Genomic DNA, 19,133 nt, shown 5'->3' on the forward strand with positions numbered 1-19,133 from the left:
CTGTGACGTCTCGACTTATCTCACCAACAGGTACAAGCCATCAGCTACCTGCTATCGGCTTCAAGGCTAATCAACTCCCGTTGCACACTATATCATTACTGCACGCTCACTGACTAACATCTAGTGCTCTCATGGATACTACCCTGCCCTCTTTGACTTCCTGCACCATCATCTTGGCATGGGCCCGTGTCTGTTTACTGCACCGTCATGCTTACCGGCACCAAATATTGATTGCTGCACCCTGCCTATTTGCACCAAATATTGATTGTTGCACCCTGCCTATTTGCACCAAATGTTGATTGTTGCACCCTGCCTATCTGCACCAAATAATGATTGTTGTTGCACTCTGCCTATTTGCACCACAAATTGATTGTTGCGCCCTGCCTATTTGCACCAAATATTGATTGTTGCACCCTGCCTAATTGCACCAAATTTTGATTGTTGCACCCTGCCCATTTGCACCAAATATTGATTGTTGCACCCTGCCCATTTGCACCAAATTTGTATTTCTGCACCCTGCCTATTTGCACCAAATATTGCTTATTGCACCCTGCCTATTTGCACCAAATTTTGATTGCTGCACTCTGCCTATTTGCACCAAATTGTGATTGCTGCACTCTGCCTATTTGCACCAAATATTGATTGTTGCACCCTGGCTATTTGCACCAAATATTGACTGCTGCACCCTGCTCATTTGCACCAAATTTTGATTGTTGCACCCTGCCTATATGCACCAAATATTGATTGATGCACCCTGCCTAGCTGCACCAAATATTGATTGTTGCACCCTGCCTATTTGCACCAAACATTGATTCCAGGTCTTGTCCGCCTGCTGCAACGAACACTGAACTTGCCCACTGAGTCACGCAGGATAGATCTTGTGCACTCCTTGAAACTATACGCAACACATTGTCACAAGATGATCATAACACAGTTAGCAAGCCTTGTCTACCATGAGCATCAAAAACTACATATGGCTACTGTACTCCCTAGCCCACTTAATATTCTGCCTACCCACTTCCTACCCAAGTCACCTCCCTTTTTGCCAATGCACTCCCCCAAAGGTCTTCCTCTGACCTTCTCTCTCCCCATGACACTGCTGGACACTCTCATCCTCAGGCACTCCCAGACAGGCTCTAAATCCCTATGAGGCACTCACATCGCCACACATGGGACAAACTGCTATGCCTGCTCCCAACCCCCTCACCCCTGCTCAGGCCAACTTTTCTGCCACACCCTCTGTGTCTGCCATTGGGAAGGCTACCCTATCTCCCCTATCTCCGATTGTGAAACTTTTTGATGTATCACCTATACAAAATGAACCTATCCATGACACCACAAAACCCCAAATCACTCATGCTAAACTCAGGAAACAATCCGACAAGTTGCCCACCCAACACAAGAGCACCAGAAACAACTCCCCAAAAGCCTCTACCCCTATCACCATGCTACATCCCACCAAACCTTGCACTGCACAAACCCCTCCACTTAGCTGCACCCTGATTAATTCCTGATCTCTCACAACCCATGCACTGGACATACATGATCTCATCACCAGTCACAACCTAGACCTCCTTATAATCAGTGAAACCTGGCTCTGTGAAGCCTCCGGACCAGCACTAGCCCTTGCTATAACTCCTGGCTACACAATCATCAGGCAAGACTGCCCACACCTTAAAGGAGGTGGGGTAACACTTATAACTAGAGAATCCATCCCAATCAGGAAGGTGGACAGCGAGATTGGCAACCACAGTGACCACCTGCTCTCAAGCTCAGCCCATCCCCTAATGGCACAATTTCATTCCCCATTGTCCCCAGGGCCTACAACCTACTTCCAGTCCTCCTTACTGCACCTTCTATCCGACAATAAAAAAAAGAAAAACGCCAAAGCCATTCTCATAGGGGACCTCAATCTTGACCTAAATTACCCTAATGACTCCTCTGCCAAATCCCTAGACAAGACGCTGGCAACTCTTGAAAGCCATTACGAGTCCCACCCACATTAAAGGTTGCACCCTCTACTGAATAGCACAGCACAACTGCCACCTAACTATAAACTCTAACTCCCCACTTCTCTGGACAGACGACCACATCATTCTCTTCGATCTGCTCACTTCTAAGGCTACCCCCAGGCAGAGTCTCCCCTTCCACTGGCATTCACTAGAAGCTCCCGCCTGCTTACCAAGGAAAGACTCTCACCCTTCCTATCAGTGCCTGCCCTCAAGTCTCTGTTTTCCAAGGACCTCGAAGTGCTAGCTCTTACATTCAAGGACATCATCACCCAAGCAGTGGACTCTATCGCCCCTCTCACTTCTAGAAAACCAAACACACTAAACACACCAACACTTGGTACACCCCTGAACTCCTGATATGATATGATATGATATTTTATTTATATAGCGCCTATACACAATGGCCCTCATTCCGAGGTTGGTGCTAGTCATGGTGCTATTAGAGCCATGACTAGCACCAATACCGGTACCGCCACCGACGTGGTGGTATGGGGACTTACCGTACCGGTCCATTCCGCCCTTTGCTGGATCGGTAAGTCCCCATTTGAAATGCCATTCCCGATACCTATTTGAGCCCCCATAGGGCTCAATGGGAAGGGGGAAGGCGGCAATAACGGTAGGGCGCAAAGGGATTACCGGCACTGGTGTCATTACCGGTGCCCGGTATCCCTTTGCACCCGGGTCGTAATGACCCCTAATATGTTTCAAAGCACTGCAAGGGAGGGAACAAGGGAAAATATAACAACATTCTTACAGGCCATGAACAGTACGGATCTGAAATTAACTATTGTACTCCGCCTGACGACATTTCAGATAGTGCAAGATCTAAGGCATAGATAAGGAAGGGAGGGGGAGAGTGGGAAGGACATGGAAACAGACAGGCGACTACCGTACTAAGCCTGATAAAATTTCTGGTAGAGCCGCAGAAAAACAAAAGGTGAGGGAGAGGGGTGCAGAAAGGGAGGGGAGGAATAAAACAAGCGACTATCGTACTAGGCCTGACAACGTTTCGGATAGTGCTGGAGGGAGTGGGGGGGCAGTAAGGGTAAGGGGTGTAACAGACGAGGTTGCTATCATACTAGGTCCAGGGACAATTCTGATAGAGTAAGTGCATAGAAGAAAGTAAGGGGAGGAGGAGAGGAGATAGGAAAAGGGAGAGGGAGGAGAGAACTGGGAGTAAGCAGTCAAAAAAAGTGAAGCAAGAGCGAATACAATTTTCAGAAGTCAGAAGTAACACATAATGTTGCAAGCCAGGATATAATATGAAGATGGGAACAGCATGATTCAGGGCCACCATGAGTACAAGATGCAAAGGAAGTCCAGCATGAGAGTTGAGAAAGGGTGAGGCACCATGAATCAATGAAGTCCATAAAAGTAAAATCCACCATTGGCCAAGGGGGGGGCACAAGGGAACAACACGGGGGGACCACAGAGGGTGCGGATGGCCTGTGGGGACAGAGGGTGTAACACATGTTGGTGCATGCTTACCTGCTGTCTTAGCAGGGGTTCAGACCCTGGATCCTCCTGGTCCGAACAGGTCCAAACAGGAATTGCCCTTTTCTTTGACTGCCCTTCACTTTGGACACCCGGCTGAAAGACGCCCTTGATCTAAGAGTTAAGAGCAGGAAGGAAGAGGCAGGGCTAAGAAGGTGGGCGGTGCTTAGGCCAAGTGACCTAGATCCAATTACACCTGCTCCCCCAGCTGGAAAGGAAAAGAGGCTAGAGGGCTCCTTAAGTAGGGAAAAGAGTGGCAAGCAAGAAAGCACCAGGTGGGCGGGGCTTGGTAAGTGGTGAAAAAGAGTGGCAAGCAGGAAGGCACTAGGTGGGCGGGGCTTAGGGCAGGTGACCTAGATCTACTTACACCTGCTCCCCAGCTGCAAAGGAAAAGAGGCTGGAGGGCTCCTTAAATAGGGAAAAGAGCGGCAAGCAGGAAGGCACCAGGTGGGCGGGGCTTGCTAAGTGGTGAAAAAGAGCGCCAAGCAGGAAGGCACCAGGAGGGTGGGGCTTAGGCCAGGTGACCTAGATCCACTTAGACCTGCTCCCTAACTGCAAAGGAAAAGGCAGGAAGGCACCAGGTCCGGGGCTTGCTAAGTGGTGAAAAAGAGTGGCAGGCAGGAAGACACCAGATGGGCAGGGCTTAGGCCAGGTGACCTTGATCCACTTACACCTGCTCCCCAGCTGCAAAGGAAAAGAGGCTGAAGGGCTCCTTAAGTAGGGAATAGAGCAGCAAGCAGGAAGGCACCAGGTGGGCAGGGCTTGCTAAGTGGTGAAAAAGAGTAGCAAGCAGGAAGGCACCAGGTGAGCGGGCTTAGGGCAGGGGACCTAGATCCACTTACAGCTGCTCCCCAGCTGCAAAGGAAAAGAGGCTTGAGGGCTCCTTAAGTAGGGAAAAGAGCGGCAAGCAGGAAGGCACCAGGTGGGCGGGTCTTGCTAAGTGGTGAAAAAGTGAGGCAAGCAGGAAGGCACCAGGTGGGTGGGGCTTAGGCCAGGTGACCTAGATCCACTTAGACCTGCTCCCCAGCTGCAAAGGAAAAGAGGCTGGAGCGCCTGGCTCTAAGCACAAAAAAGGGAAACTCTCACTATGTGGAAAGCCAAATCCAGCAACGCCGCAAAAGTAGAATTCAATAAAATTGCCAAATAATACAAACTGCCATCATTCAAGCCAAAGCCACCTCTTTCACCACGATAATAGCAAATGCCGATTCTGACACCAAAGAGATCTTCTTGATTTTCAGAGAGTTAGAATTCCCCGCCAAAGATGAAGCCTGGTGCAAGAGCATCCAATCCTCCATGATGGGCAAACTCGACTCCCTTCAGAATAAAATCCAAGCTCACCAAAAATCTCTGAACCACCAAAACTCTGAACCACTAAACCACACAAACCTCAAAGGGAATACATCTCCCCTTTTCTCCTTTCAGGACATCACTGAAAAAGACGTAATTTATCTCATCAACTCCATTAAACCTTCTAATTGCACAGAAGACATCTGCCCCACCCATCTCATCAAAGAATGCGCACTTGCTCTTGCTCCCTTTCTCACAGCATTCATCAACGCTTCTTTAACCATGGGGCATGTTCCATCCAGTCTAAAGGAAGCTTGGGTACGCCCACTGCTAATGAAACCCTTGGTTTACCCAACTAACCCAGGGAATTACAGACCCATCACCACAGTACCATTTCTACTAAATTTCCTGGACAAAGCAGCATATCTCCAAGTACAAAAGTTCTTAAAAGCTAACAACCTACTTGGTCTCCGCCAGTCTGGCTTCCGCCCACGCCACGGGATGGAAAAAGCCTTGTTAGACCTCAAGAACCAAATAGATGACATTAGAGCCTCGGGCAAACCAGCACTCTTCCTTCTCCTCAACAGTGTTCAAACTCGTTTATCATGACACCCTTTGCCATCACTTAATCTCTGGTGCCAAATTCTCTCCTAATGCTACAGCGTACACAACCTCCTTCCTAAAAGGTAGAGCCATGAAGGTCTTCTCCGACCATGCCTGCGCACATCCCAACATCATCAGATGTGGTGTCCCACAGGGTTCTTGCATTTCCCCCACCCTCTAAAACATGTTCACCAGGCCATAATTCCTCATCCTTGATGCCCTAGGCATCACATACACAAATTATGCTGATGACATGCAGGTCCTCATCCCACTCACAGGAGACTAATAATCTGACACCAAAACCCTCAACTCAATCTACCCCACTATCCAAACATGGATGGCAAAATACTGGCTGTGTCTAAATGGGGGCAAAACTGAACTTCTTCTAATTCCCTAAGGAAGCTCAATGACCAATACAACCCTTGATCATCAACAATGTCCGAATCTCTATCTCCCAAACCATCAAAATGCTTGAAGTCTACCTGGACTCCAACCTACCTATGTGAGGACAGGTCAACGCCATAGCATATGCAGCTGTCTACCACTCCAAACTATTTACTGCAACCAGACCCTTCCTATCTCAGCAAAACTGCCTAAACGTAGACATAGCCATAATTGGATCCCGTCTTCACGATTGTACTGCCATCCTTGCCAGCACCTCTGCTACAAACATTGATAAACTCCAGGTGTCCAAAACAACATGCTCAGGGCAGCTATTGGCAACCCCAGAAGAGACCACATATCAGCCGCCAGGAAACAAGCCCATTGGCTACATATCAAAGAAAGGGTCATCTTCAAAACCCTGGCCCTCACACACAAATGCCTATACAACACAGCCCCTATATATATCTCTCAAAGAATCTCAAAACCCCACAATGCCAAACCCACCAGAACTCATACAGCAATCGAATCACAATACCCAAGGTTCTTAGCATATGTGCCAGAGGTTCCAGTTTCCCATTCATCGCTGCCTCTCTCTGGAACTAGCTACCACCTCACCTCAGAGGAACAACATCCCACTTAGCCTTCCGCAAAGCTATCAAGACCATGCTCTTTGTATGAACCTACCATCAGCTCATATTACCGTGTGCTCACTGTACACTAACTCTATCCATAAATAACCATGTAACTAAACACATTTTGAAATAAACTGTTTGCCCTCAACTGCTACGCCTTTTTGTAACCAGTAGCATTCCCTGTAACATGTAACTAAGACATTTCCTTTGACCAGCACCTCAATGCCTCCGGGCTGCTAGTGCGCTTTATACATTAAAAAAATAAGATAAAACATAAATAGGGGTAGTCCAACCCAAACTGCTAGGTCACATCCCTACTTTGTGAGACCACAAGTATCCCTAGACATGTTTCAGCCTAAATGGGCATCATCAGAGAGGAGTAGCTTGGGTCTCTAGGCCCAGCAGGCATGGCACACATGTCTGGGCATACCCGACCCACTTGTGGTGACAAAACAAAACTATAGCAGACCTTTATATCACACAAACCTACTTCTAACTTCTCTGCGGCAAAACATGCTTCACTGCAGCACCCATCCCAATAGTGCATTATTCCCTTTAAAAGCACTCCTGCTTCCCCAGTTAATGCCATGTCCTGCTACTTATACCAGGGGACAATTCTATAATTAAAAATACCTTAATTATCAACCTACAGTACAACAAATAGTGCCATCTTTTAGTAAAAATGACTTCCCTTCTGTCACAACTTTGCCCGACCTCCCTTTTACACTATATTATACAACCGTGCCATTAAGTTCACTTTACTGCAAGTGGATTTCTATGCTGCAAAACATGCTTCACTGCACCAGCCATCACACGTATTTAATGGTGCGTTTACAATTACTTCTGCTTCCATAGTGAATGCCATGTCTTACTAATTATAACAGTTGGCTCCTGGTTTCTGTGCGAGTAGAATTTAAGGCACTTTGTACTGTACATTGTGCCTTCTATGGTGCAAGTCCGGAACATTTGCAAGCTAAATTCTGTCCTTATGTTCCTTCTCGCTCTTTGTGATCTTCTGAAGTTCTTCTAATCCAGGTACCACGCTTCTACCATTCTCGCAGGGGTGGTCATGCTTTTTCGGTGGCTTGCTGCTGTGTTGTGGAATAAAAATCCTTATTCCCTTCATGCTACCAAGAACTATCTATCCTTTCATTGTCATCTGAAAGCCCTTCTGTTTTATCCTCTTGTTTTTGCTTCTCTTTCCCAGTTACCAGCACCATGATGGTCTTGTTGGTGAAGGCTGTGCTTTATAAATGTGATTAACAAAACATAACAGTGAACAATTTTCACACTTGCCAACTATCTTTCATTTACATTTACAGAAAAAAGATGACCAAAGAAACCTACAGAAAAAAGACAACTCTTCCATTTCTACAAAGTAAGTATATAAATGTTCCATATATGTTGCAATAATTACAATATCATAACTATATTGTGTATTATACTAAACTATCAATTCATACTATACTCTATGGTATTTCCCACTTCCTCATTCCATTGCCACAATAACATTCTTTTCCATTACAGCACTGCATTTACCACCCCTCTCCAATGTATGGCTCTACAAACAGTTTATAACACAATCGCCATCAACTACAGATACTTCTTCCACAAATCCACTCTATAATTACAATACTCTTTACCCAACACCCCACATTTCTACAACCTCTCACTCTACTAACCTTTTTTACCCCACCTCCTAACACCTACACACCTCATCCTACTTCCAGAACATCCTTCTTCCTTATCTCATACCCAATATTAACCTACATCTTTATTCTTACATCATTCACCTGCGCCACATGGTGCCTTGGATGGTTAGCGCCAGATGTCCAATTCACAGAGTAATTGTATCGGCGGGGGGGCGGTTTGGGGGACTGTGGGGGGACTGCACTATTGGTCTGTCTAGGTTGAGGGAGTCTACTGAGTGATTTGCATGTCTGCACTACGCAGCTGATCCTGATTAAACAGGGCTTCCTGGAGCTGATACACGATTGGTTCCCCAGATTGAAGGACACTAGTGACTGATGCCTACAACTCAAAACTAGAGATTGAAGCGACCCCATTGCTGGGTATGGGCCTTCTGCAACACTGAAGACCACTTACTGCAAATGCCGATCCAAGACAATGAAGCACAGCCATCGGAGATTCGAGGCCCACACGCAGCTCACGCCCGCATTGACAACCTGTATGCAATGGTGAAAATTAGGTGCGCTGGCAGTGTATTTCCCGGTATATACCTGATGAGACACATTTGAATTAAATTAACGAGCTGAGGCAGATGGGTGCACGGTGGGCTGGTGAATATGCAATTTCAGTAGTGGGTAATTGTTCAGATGAAGATAATGTGACATCAGCACTGTTGAGGGGGTTCCACACCAACCACGGATCTACTCCATGGATATATGCACTCTGTTGAGTGGATGAGCACCCATATGTGTGTGCATGGCTACACCATAAATCAGATGGAAATTTTGGCTTGGAGCTTGGTATGGAATACAGTTTGTTCTCATAGTTAGTGCAGATCTGTACACACAGGCTGACTCTCTGTGCCTATGTCACTAATACAGCTGCAATTCTGGATGTAGAGGTTGTGCTGTTCAATTAATAAGGTTAACATATGCTGGAGGGCATGTGCTTACCCAGTTTTACAGCATATGAGCAGAGTGTCTCAACCGGTATCACCCCATGTGCAGTGCACACTAACACAAGGTGGTGACGATAGCTGCTCCTCACTACAAGGTTCAGATCGAACACTGCAGTCATGCCTGGGTCCTCCTCACACTCTGATGCTGACCAAACTGAATGGAGCAGCTCCAGGTCCACCAATTCACACCAGTCCACCAGAAGCTTAGGCAAGATGGATGTCCAGACACAGCTTCAGGCTGCACTGGTAGAAATGAAATCTATTAGCCAACATACCCAAGAGACTAATAATACGTTACAAGACATAATGAAGTAATTAAAAGACATACACTGTCACATTGATGTCTAGGCTGAAAGCATCACCAAAAATCAGCGGAGGATCAGTGCACTGGAAAACAATCATGAGGCCTCCGCTGCAGAAGTTGATGCTATGATAAAGGAGGTACAACGACTCATAGTGAAGTTGGAAGATTAAGAAAAAGGGTGCGACACAATGATTTACCTCTGATCGGGGTTCTGTAAAATACAGAAGGCACGGACATGGATGGCTTTTTGTACACTTTTTTACCAAAAAAAGCAGCTGGCCAACCCACGTGAATATATCATAGAAAGATCATATAGAGCCCAACATCCAAAACCCAGTACGGTTGAACGCCAGCAAATAATTACCCTCATGGCTCCTGAATGTTCCACATAAGCTAGCCATACTGAAACCATATCATGCTGCTGGTACCATCCTTCTTGATGGTTCTACAATATGCCTATTCTGTAGAAGTCTCTAGATGGCAGAAAAGCTGCTATCCATTTTGCGAGGACCTGAAGGGATCGAATTGAAGTTACTGTCGAAAATTCCCTGCAATATGGTGTTTAGTGCATGATCATCCATGGCACACCATAGAGTCCCATAGAGGAGGATGCATGCTGTTTTCTGAGACTGCACAAAATTGTTGAAGCTGTACACTTGGCAGAATCGTTGCTTAATTCCAAAAAAGAATAAGAAGATCCATGACCGCAGCAAGATCTTCGTCGTCCGGCGGAGAATGTCACACATGATGGCAGAAGCAAGTAGTAACTTGAAAGAAGGTCAGGCTCTGGTCAAACATTGGCATGACCAGAAGGCCAGCATGGTTGAGTTCGCTCAAGACCAGCTTGTATTAGTTATGGTGCCAACAAGACAGAGAGCCTTGCAGGACAAATGGATAGGACCCTTCAAGGTTGTGGGCAAACTTGGAGAGGTGAACTATCTGGTGGACTTAGGCAGACCTAAGGAGGCTCCTAGAGTATTTCACACCAACCGTTTAAATGCGTATGTCTCGAGACCAGAAGTAGGAGCTTTGCTTCTAGCTTCAGCTCAAGAGGAAGAGGAGAGTGAACCTCTACCTGACCTCCTCAGAGGCCAACCTTTAGATGAACAGATAGAAGGAGTTAAGCTCTCTTCTCAGCTGACTTCTGAACAACAGGAGGAGTGCAAAGTTCTGTTGAATCAGTTTGTTTGCCTCCCTGTTTTCACTATCACCAGGCTTGACCCTTTCGGGCCAGCATGATATCCTCACTGGTGACTGTTTACCTGTCAAAAGCAGGGCTTACAGAATGTCAGAACATGTGAGATCCCACATCAAAGGAGAGGTCAACAAGATGCTTGATCTCAGGGTTATAGAGCCCTCTACAAGTCCATGGTCTAGTCCAGTTGTTCTAGTACCAAAGGCAGGATTCAAGGAGTTGAGATTCTGTGTGGACTATAGAACTCTAAATGCAGTCACTAAGACTGATGCCCATCCTTTGCCAAGGACAGATGAACTGGTGGATAGACTTGGTTCAGCCAAGTACCTCAGTACATTTGACCTATCCTCAGGCTATTGGCAAATAGCACTGACAGACCATGCCAAGGAGAAAACTGCATTTTCTACCCCAGCAGGCTTCTACCAGTTTAGGGAAATGCCTTTTGGATTAAAGAATGCACCTGCTACATTTCAAAGGATGGTTAATCAAGTTCTGAATGGGATGGAGGACTTCTGTATGGCATACTGAGATGACATTGCAGTGTTCAACCGTACATGGAAAGAACATATTGATCACCTGGGATATGTTTTGCAGGCTCTTGAGCATAAAGGCAAGCAAATGTCAAGATGGTCAGAGCAAAGTGGTCTAGCTTGGTCATGGGGTAGGAGGAGGTGAGATAAGGCCATTGCCCAGCAAAGTACAAGCTGTGCAAAACTGGGCCACTCCTACTACTCAAACCCAAGTGAGAGCTTTCCTAGGTCTCACTGAATACTACAGAAATTCCATTGAGAACTATGGGACCATAGCTTCTCCCTTGAATGTGATCTCCTCTCCAAAATTCCCTAAAAAAAGTTAGATGGAATGAGGAGTGGACTCAAGCCTTTGAAAGCCTGAAGAAAGCCCTTTGTCAAGCTCCAGTCCTAAGAGCTCCTGATTATCACCAACCCTTCATTGTGCAGACAGATGCCTCCAATGAAGATATAGGTGCAGTCCTTAGTCAACTGGATGAGAAAGGTAGGGAGCACCCCATTTGCTTCATCAGTAGGAAACCGAAGGAACCAGAAACAAGGTGGGGAACCATAGAGCGTGAATGTTTTGCCATTGTGTGGAGTTTGAAGAAGTTTAGACCATACTTGTATGGATCTAATTTTGTGATTCAAACTGACCACCAACACTTGAGATGGTTAATGCAAATGAAACGGGAGAAACCAAAACTTCTGAGATACTCAATCTGCCTGCAAGGGTTTGATTTTACCATTGAGCAAAGAGCAGGATGTCACCACCAAAATGCTGATGGTCTCTCTAGAATGTTTTTAACTGACTAGAGGAAGAGATTCATCCAGGAGTGGATTAAATCCTCCTGTCCCTTAGTCTGGGGGTGGGTGAGTGTTAGGGAGAATTCTCATAAATGGCTGATTTCCTTTTACCTAAAGAGTCCCCCAGCAGCTTTGCTGGATTTCTAGGATTTATTTTTTCACCTAGGAAGAGTGTGAGCCTTTTTCCCACTCTTACATGTGTTTTGCTGTGTGTATTTTTACTGTTTGTGTGATCTTGGGCACTGGAGCCTCACCTACTCCATGTGCACCACTTTTTGTGTGTGTTACACAGCACCTTCAGTGCAGTGACACAGGGTTGTCTTTGAGACTTCCCACGGACTCCATTTTTCTGGAGCTGACTACTGTCCCCCAGAAACAGATAAAGTTGCCATTAACTTTATATAGTCACTTTAAACCACAGACCCAGTACACCCCATTTTACATGGAGTATTGGAAAGGGTTAACTCTTAAACCTTTTTGTCTGTGCCTCTTGGAGCCTTGTTTCGCTCCCTTAACATTAAGACGTGGCTGGTGGCAGTGGCAACTACCCTAACTTTCCTACTGTGATTATCTTATATAAACGTGATATTGTTCCAGGCTATTATAGTAGCCTTGAACATAAACCCGCTTGACCAAATATTCTTATTTTAATTCTGGCTGGGTTTATTCACCATTTCTTTTTGTTAAAGTCTTTCTCGTGTTTTTCGCTGCGTGCCAAACCAGGGAAGATTCCTTTGTTTGCTCTCTTTTCGCGGGCTTCTGCACAGAAGCCCTCCTTAAGGCGCCTGATAGTCTAGAGGGGCAGGATGTGAGGGAGGGGTATTCGGACCCATGCCATGAGTTGCCTTAGTAACCCAAGTCGCACTTTTGTCTAATTGGCTAAGGGGACTGGCCTTGCCAGGCCAGCCACCCTGCTGTGAGATTGACAGCCATGCTGTATGAATGGGGGAAAACTGCATAAAAAGCAGGTCTCTGGGACTGGAAGAGCAGAGTCACCACTGGAACTAAAGAACCAATGAGGAACTGGAAGAAGGGGACCCCTACCACGACTGAACTACCCGGTGAAGCCCTGCTGCAGGTCCGAATCTCCGAATCCAGCGACAGAGAAGATCCTCCAGGAAACTTCTTCCCTTGAGCTGGTGGGACCAACCAGTTCACCCAAACCCATAGCATTTCGGTGCTGGACTGCCCATGTGAGCGGGACAAAGACTGGTATGCAAATGGCTTTTTCCCATCTGTGAAAGGTACAGTGTGCAAAAAGCGTGTGCTGCAAACTATCATCTCAGAACAGGTTATCATGCCATGTTCTTTCTGGAGAGGAGCGCCTGCTACCTTTTTTTGAAATATTTGCAAGGAACCTGGGGTTGGTCACCCTAAGTTACCTGGGGGCAACCAGACATGGACTCCCTGCTCACTGTACTCAGAGAGGCACAGCTTCACCTCACTGATGAGGTCCAACAAGGCTGAAACACGTGTATGGGGTGGCAGTTGGTACTCTTGTTCAGAGAGGAATTGCCATAGCATTTCGGTGCTGGACTGCCCATGTGGACGGGACAAAGACTGATATGCAAATGGATATTTCCAATCTGTGAAAGGTACAGTGAGCAAAAAGCGTGTGCTGCAAATTCTCATCTCAGAACAGGTTATCATGCCATGTTTTTTCTGGAGAGGAGCGCCTGCTACCTTTTTTTGAAAGCCAGGACCCCTCCTCTGGTCGAATTTGCTGTACAGAGCTACAGTGGGCCGGATAGCCAGGAAGGTTGGACCCTACTTGGGTTTTAAGGAGCGCACTTTTATTTGTTGATTTGCTCTCCTGCTGGTTTTTTCCCTGGATGGCGCAGGACCCTACAGTCTTCCTACTTCGTGTCAGACCAACAGTCGCTTCAGGAACCATGAGCCTTTAGGAACCACCAGGAACGTCTGCATCAGCTACAGCTCCCTCTCCCTTTTAGGGTACTGTGCAAATCCGGTTGTCCGTTTCGGTCAGCCGTGGTGAAAGTGTTTGAAATCTTTCTCCAATCTGAGGGCTTGTCCTTCTCTTCTCTTTGAACTAACATTTCTAGGAACCAACCTCGTCTGGAATCTGTGCCACGAACTTTACCACAAACTACCCTGAACTGTGTGATCTTGAGCAAAAGACTTTTGTCCTATTGACTTTGGCCCTAAGCCTTTTCTATCTGATCTCCTCACTGTAGTCTCTCTTGTTCTATTGCCCTGATTACTTACCTGTTGGTTTTGCCTAATTCCTAATAACTTTGTCTTTCCCTCCCTTTTAAATTGCTGGGGTGCCATTTTGGTCCCACTTCATTTTGTGAGCTTAACTTGTCTGGAATTTAAGGGAAGTGGTGTGGTGTATGCATTATTGTGATTTTTAACTTGCTTAGAATAGTTTAATGTTATACAACTGTTGAGTAAATAAATATATATTCTTTTACTTAGAAACCTTGAGTCAGTGTTTGCCTGAACCATAGTAACTGCTGCCCTTTGTGTAACTCTTGTACTGCTCACTTACTCTTGAGATAAGTCTGGCTGCTCCGCTACTGCTACCACTATAACTGTGTAGTGCAGGCTTGTACCAAAGGGGAAATTGTACTGTCACTTGTAGTCTTAATTGTGTGTAGTGTTCCCAAAGGGTACTGCATATAATTCTGCCTAACACAATCCTACTGGATTCTCACTTGTCGCAGTGTGGAAGTACAAAGTTTCTGAATGTTCATGGTCATCATGTGCTCTCACCTGGGGGCTGCTTGATGTAAGCGTGTCATCTGTTGCTCCTCTGTATAGTATGAACACATTCTTTGTTATGTTGTGTTCTTTTTCCCCTGGTTGGGGGCTTCTTGTTATATGTGGAAATAGTGTAGAGATTGGTGTGGTCTCTCATATGATCCTTACATTGGTTTCTAAGATTTCTAATTGGGGTCAAGCTAATGAACCTCAATGTTATTTTGGTTGTCAGAGGTAAATAGTGATTACATATAATCAATGGGCATTTGGGCAATGTTCAGTGGGCATTCAGGATGAGTGATGTAGTATACTTCACCAAGCTAGCTCAGCTCTACTGAATGTATTGTGTGTCTGTTTGTACACATAGACTAACAGTTGTTACTTTTCCTTTTTTTGTAATTTGTTTGGCTGAATTACATCAACCTCTCAAATCTTTTTCACTTATATTACATATACTGAAAAACACTATCCACAAATTCATTTTATATAAAATTATAAAAAGAAAATCTTATTGACATTTCATTTGAACAACAACTTTCAGTCAGATATTTCACTATTGATAATATTATCAGGAAGTACATGATCAAGATATTGAACTATTGCTTTTCTCATGGCAAATTTTGTGTTGGAAAAGATCAACCGCCATATTTCGTCATGAACAAATGGTCTAAGTATACAAAGTTGATTTGCAAAGAACAAGTTACGTGGCATGACTAAAACAGGACATGGGACTATGAGATGTTGTAAAGTCTCTATCTGCGAAACATTTTTGCAAAAATGACAGAAGTTTAATTACTTAGAAATGTGTCTCTTCCTCGCTAGAATATCATTCGTAGGCCATAGATTCAGTCTAAATCTAAGATATTTGTTTTTTATATATGGCGAAGGGCATTTTAGCAAATAATCTGACATAAGGTGGAATCTCTTACAACCAAACAGAGAAGTAGTAAAGTCTTTATACAACAAATATGTCTCCCTGTTAGATAGCCAGCTGTACTGATAAAGCTTCACCTTAGCTCGCATTGGATTGTCTAGTAACAACTGCAAAGTGATGCCTGCATCTGACATTGTGTTTAGCACTTCTTGTCGCCATTTCAAAGGAAATGAGTGTGAAGAACTGATCAAATAATGGGCTACTGCACTTAGAATGTTGTTTAGTTCCAAACCCAATAAGCATTTGCGAAAGAAACCACACATTTTCCATGTCACATATACTGAGAGTGGCAGCAAGCCCAATTCAAAACGCAGAATTGGCATAGGTGTACACATTACCAATTTCAAAACCTTCTTCCAAAAACGAGCTTCTAGAATGTGCCATAAAGGCTGTTGCTTAGTTGACATAATTTCCATTCCACACACCAAAACCGGGATGACTTTTTGCTCATAAAAAATAATGATATGTGTATATGCGAATTTACCATATTTGTAAATCAGAATTTTTGCTTGAGAAATTAAGATATAATTTTACAATCAAGATTACTTAGACGTTTGGTGTATGGCAAGGCCATAGACTCAGTCTAAATCTAAGATATTTGTTTCTTATATATGGCAAAGGGCATTTAAGCAAATAATCTGACATATGGCGGAATCTCTTACAACCAAACAGAGAAGTAGTAAAGTCTTTATACAACAGATATGTCTCCCTGTTAGATAGCCAGCTGTACTGATAAAGCTTCACCTTAGCTTGCATTGGATTGTCTAGTATCAACTGCAAAGTGATGCCTGGATCTGACATTGTGTTTAGCACTTCTTGTCGCCATTTCAAAGGAAATGAGTGTGAAGAACTGATCACATAATGGGCTACTGGACTTAGAATGTTGTTTAGTTCCAAACCCAATAAGCATTTGCAAAAGAAACAACACTTTTTCCATGTCACATATACTGAGAGCGGCAGCAACCCCAATTCAAAACGCAGAATTGGCATAGGTGTACACATTACCAATTTCAAAACCTTCTTCCAAAAACTAGCTTCTAGAATACAGCCATAAAGGCTGTTGCTTAGTTGACATAATTTCCATTCCATACACCAAAACCGTAATGACTTTTTACTCATAAAAAATAAGTATATGTTTATATGAAAATTTACCATATTTGTAAATTAGAATTTTTGCTTGAGAAATTAAAGATGTCATTTTATAATCAAGATTACTTATAGATGTTTGGTGTATGGCAATGAACTTTGGACACATATCCCCAGATATTTATATTCAGATACAATTTGTGTCACAAGCTTCTTTCTTTCTCACCTGTTTTTCCTTGCTTGCGGTCTTCCTGGAATCACTTTCCTTCTTCCTCACTCTCAGAGACTTGTACAGGTTGGAGCGCGAGTCTTCGGGTTCCAGCGTGAGGTAGCCGGCTGCCTGAGCCGGATAGCGTTCAGTATCCAGGAATATTAGCAATGGATCCAGGAAGGAGGAAGAGCAAGTGTCCTATTCTGGGAGAGTCCCGGAGGACCGTGGCACCGAGCACAAAACGGGTTCCGGGATGAGGGGAAATAGGCTAGCGGGTAAAATGCAGGAATCAGGAGAGGGTTCCAGGAAGGAAGAAAAAAAGGGGTAAGGAACTGGAGATGGTACGGTATACGGACTCGAAACACATGCCTAACCACTCCAAGCAGTTGCGTTGAGACGCGCAGAGCCGCGGGGCATGCCTGTTTTCTAGGAAGCAGAGTGTTGCACGCATATACTAGAGAACAGCGTTTCTGGGCTGTCGGCCATGTTGGAAGAATCACTGACCTCATGCCGCTTTGCATCATGGACCACAAAGTCCAGAAGGGCCGAAATCGGTGGTTCATGACAATTTGCAAATCTAGTTCTTGTATATGTCAATTGTATTTTGTAAAACGATTTTTAGTTCTTGATTTGCACACTATTATCTGTGTTTTTTCTTGATTCACAATTAAATTATTCTGTTCCGTATATATGGCTAAAGCATTGATTAAATTTTGGAGCCCAGTCGGATTACGGGACAAGAGCACCAGATCATCCCCGTATAAAAGCCAAGGTATACGCTGGCTTCCAACTTTTGGTGGATCAGAAGTAATATTTAGAAAACATTTGCCTATATCCAAAATAAAGAAAATAAAAAAGGTTGAGGCCAGTATGCAACCTTGTTTTAGTCCTGATTTGTTGTAAAAGGCCGGGACAATAATCCTTCTGTGTTTAAACGCACTTGCATAGAGGTGTTAGAATGTAAGTGTTGAAGCAAGGCAATTAAAGAGTGAGGACAGCCATGTCGAGAGAGTTTGTCATACATAATTTTCCTGTCTATGGAATCGAAAGCCATTTTGAAATCAACAAAGGCCATATAGAGTGGTTGATTTTCAATGGCACTTTGTGATTTCAGCATATTTAAAGTTATCATGTTCGGTGTGGTGCCTAAACCAGATACAAAACCTGATTGAAAAGGGTTGCTTCTACAAGTTCTTGCTGACCAGTTGTTAAATATATGCAATATAATACGAGCAAAAATGTTGCTTGGCGCGTCAAGCACAGATATCGGTCGATAACTCTGGATTATTGCGATCACCCTTTTTATATATTGGTATGGTAATTGTATGCGTCCATGACTCAGGAATAGCTTGCATTTGATTTATGTTGTTAAATATGGTACACAATATGACAATATGTCGGCCCACAACTCTGGATGTTATTTCAAAGTTAGATTCAAAAGCCCATGTGGGCCAGGGGCTCTCGATTTACTGGTTTTATGTATGAAGTGTAAAATGTCAAAATCTAGAAAGAAGGCTCCAATTTGAATAGAAGTAGAGTCTCAATTTTTCCAATTGGTTGCGTATAAATACCTGCGAAATAGCCAACCCAAATTTGCTAATTTCCACAATTGGATTGAATGGCAACCTGATTTCCAGCCGGATACTGGTTTAATATTGACCAAATCTGTGATGTGTTCTTATTGGATAAAGTACGCACCATGATGGCTCCATCATGTTGATACAGTTCTGATTTTCTGCCTCGCAGCCAGTTTTTGTACTTGGTTTTAATATGACTTAAAGCAGAAGCCCGTAGAGCTAATGGTAATTTTAAAGCTTTTCGTTTTTTCTGACAAACTTGTGTTTTCTTAGCTTTAACGTCACTGTTAAAGGTATGAAAAGGGGCCTTTTGCTTTGTTTTCTGCTGTATAGAATTTGGTTGAAACAACTGCATTGTATCAGCATAGACTATGGGCCTCATTAGGACCCTGGCGGTAAGGGGTTTGCGCCAGCGTTAGCTGCGCCGACCCCTTACCGCCAACTACGAGTTCCCATAGCGCCATGGTCATTTTTCCGCCCGCTTTTCTGCGGGCGTAAAAATCCATGGCGCTATGGGACCTTGGTGTTAATTACGCCACCGTAATTTACGGTGGCGTAATTAACTCCTTCCCCACTCCCATTATACCCTATTGGGCCGAAATGGGAATGGGGAAGGGTAAATGGGTCAATGGGGACTTACCGCCCCGCCGACCTCGGAATGGGGCGGTAAGTCCACCATCCGCCATGGCGTAAACGGACTTTACGACATGGCCGGAAAGTCCGT

Source organism: Ambystoma mexicanum, chromosome 8 (genome assembly GCF_040938575.1).
Source record: "Ambystoma mexicanum isolate Mex_15411 chromosome 8, UKY_AmexF1_1, whole genome shotgun sequence".
In the NCBI taxonomy this organism is placed as follows: domain Eukaryota; kingdom Metazoa; phylum Chordata; class Amphibia; order Caudata; family Ambystomatidae; genus Ambystoma; species Ambystoma mexicanum.